Consider the following 2,880-nt stretch of genomic DNA (forward strand, 5'->3'; position numbering starts at 1 on the left):
GATTTCATGTTACAATTTATCATCCTTCAAATTCACCTACTCATTTTCATTTCTCTCGTTCCTTCTTTTATCTTCATTCCTGCTTTCCCTCCCTTTCTTTCTAACCTTCTCCCCTTTCTTAGTTTCTTTTTATCCTACTTTTTCTCTATGTCTTTCCTTTCTTTTCTCTCCTCCTTTATCTCGTTTTCTTTGTTTTCATTCTCTACCATTTTTTTCTTCATCATTCCCTGCTCTATTTATTCCTTCCTCTATTCTTCCTTTCGTCCAATATCTCCTTTTTTATTTCGTTCCACAATTGCTGTTCTCATCTACCTATCCCTCCTTATCTCATTGTTTTACTTTTCCTAACCACATTGATGCTAAGTTTGCACCACTCATCCAGCACAATTATTTTATCAATTTTACTATCTTAACTTATGCATGTCTATCTAATCGCCTATTTTAACCTGGTTGTGTATTGGAACTTATGATTGTTAAGTTTATATCATTCATTCGGTACGGTATGTCTTTTGATGTATATGCTAACTCTATCTATACATTTGTCTAACTTTAATTTGAAACCACGAATCGTATTTACTGTAAACGCACGGATGCTCAGCTTTTTATTTATACATTTATTTATTTATTATTATTATTCTTTTTAGAGAGGGTTGGGAAAGAGAGGAAGAGGGGGGGGGGGTGCAGAAGGTAAAGTGGGAGGTGAAATATCAATCGGTGAGGGGAAATGGCGAGCTGTTCCACTCTTCCAGTACTCTATATTCTACGTAGAACAACTTAACTTTACCTATAAATCCTTAACTTCAACTTCAATGTCGTATTTGCACTAACTACACGGATGCCAAGCTTGTTCCACTCTTCCAGTACTCTATATTCTACGTAGAACAACTTAACTTTACCTATAAATCCATAACTTCAACTTTTATGTCACATTTGCACTAACTATACGGATGCCAAGCTTGTTCCACTCTTCCAGTACTCTATTAATATTCTCTCATCTGGCATCTTCATCTATAAATACTATAATATGGAATCACAGCAGAAGTCTCCCTTTACATATCTCCAAGCAGTCTATCCTTTTTTTCTCGTTTCTCTGTCTTTCTCTTTCTCCCATTCTCTCTCTCTCTCTCTCTCTCTCTCTCTCTCTCATGGAAGTGTCAAAATGGGAAATATTTAAAGCAACATCCGAGAGATAAGTTAGCGGGCTTTTTATTCTGAGCTATTTTTTGTATTCGTTTTTTTATGCCCTTGAGCTGCTTCCTTTACTGTAAAAAAATACGCGCTCTAGTTCCCTAATAAGTCAACCTCCTCTTTTCCTCAGTTGTTCTCCCATACTGTCCCTCCATCCTTAATTAAGAGCTACATCAACAACATAACCTTTGCTAATGCCACCAGCTACCCACGAAAGCCTCAATCATATTACCAAATCATTTCCAATTAAGGCCATTTAACTTTTCTTTGTGTGATCCGCCTCTCAGCCCGTCTATTAATTCTCGTCGGCGCTGATTCCCGAGATTACGTTCCTTCGATAATAAGAGAACCAGGAATGAACGTCGCAATCCGGGTCGGGCCTAACCGGTGTTGATTACGGCTCCTGAAAGAGGGGGAGAGGAAAGGGAAGGGATGGGCCTAATGTGTGTGTGTGTGTGTGTGTGTGTGTGTGTGTGTGTGTGTGTGTGTGGCGGGGAGGGGGGGGGGGTATGTGTGGGTGTAGTATAGTCTAGTATAGCGTAGTGTGGTGTGGTGTGGGTGTATGTGCGTGTGTGGGTACAAATATCTAATCACTTAATGACTCTCTAGGTTATACAACAGTGTCTCTCAGCAGTGTTCCCAAATAGCCAACATTTACCAACCCGTTTTCTTCCCCAGTTCTTAAAAATCAGCGTCGTTACCAATCTTCTAATCAGTAACTATTTCACATTTACGCAAAGTCACCAAATAAGGACGTGTCATATCGTACGGAAATAGGAAGGATGAATAAAGAGTGTGTCGAAATAATAACAGCTATGGGCGTGAGGGAGGAAGAGGGGGAAGAAGAAGGGAAATGAGGGGTTATGGATCAGTTAGGGAGTGACAAGATAAGGGACGATGAGGAGGGAGATGTAGATGAGAACAGCGATTATGGAAGGAAATGAAGAGATAGAGATATTGGACGAAGGGAAGGATAGAGGAGGAAAGGAATAAAGCAGGGAATGATGAAGAAAAGAGGTAGTAGAGAAAGAAAACAAAGAAAACAAGATGAGAACAGCGATTATGGAAGGAAATGAAGAGAGAGAGATATTGGACGAAGGGAAGGATAGAGGAGGAAAGGAATAAAGCAGGGAATGATGAAGAAAAGAGGTAGTAGAGAAAGGAAACAAAGAAAACAAGATGAGAACAGCGATTATGGAAGGAAATGAAGAGAGAGAGATATTGGGCGAAGGGAAGGATAGAGGAGGAAAGGAATAAAGCAGGGAATGATGAAGAAAAGAGGTAGTAGAGAAAGAAAACAAAGAAAACAAGATAAAGGAAGAGAGAAAGGAAAGGAAAGACAGAGAAAAGTAGAAAAAGAAACTAAGAAAGGAGAGGAGTTAGAAAGAGAGAGAGAGAGGGGAAGCAGGAAATGAAAATAAAAAGGAATGAAAGGAAAATGAGAACGAAAGAAAGGAAAAATAAAAAAACAAAAGAAAGTAAAATAAAGAGAACGAAAGAAAGGAAAATTAGAGGGAAGGAAAGAAAGGAAAATAAAAAAGAACGAAAGAAAGGATAATAAGAGAGAATAAAAGAAAGACAGTATATGGGAGAGAGAGAGAGAGACAGAGATAAAGATTGATGGGAGAATAAGGATGATGTGATGTGATTAGAGAGAGAGAGAGAGAGAGAGAGAGAGAGAGAGAGAGAGAG

The sequence above is a fragment of the Eriocheir sinensis genome, unplaced genomic scaffold (assembly GCF_024679095.1).
Source record: "Eriocheir sinensis breed Jianghai 21 unplaced genomic scaffold, ASM2467909v1 Scaffold725, whole genome shotgun sequence".
Classification (NCBI taxonomy): Eukaryota; Metazoa; Arthropoda; class Malacostraca; order Decapoda; family Varunidae; genus Eriocheir; species Eriocheir sinensis.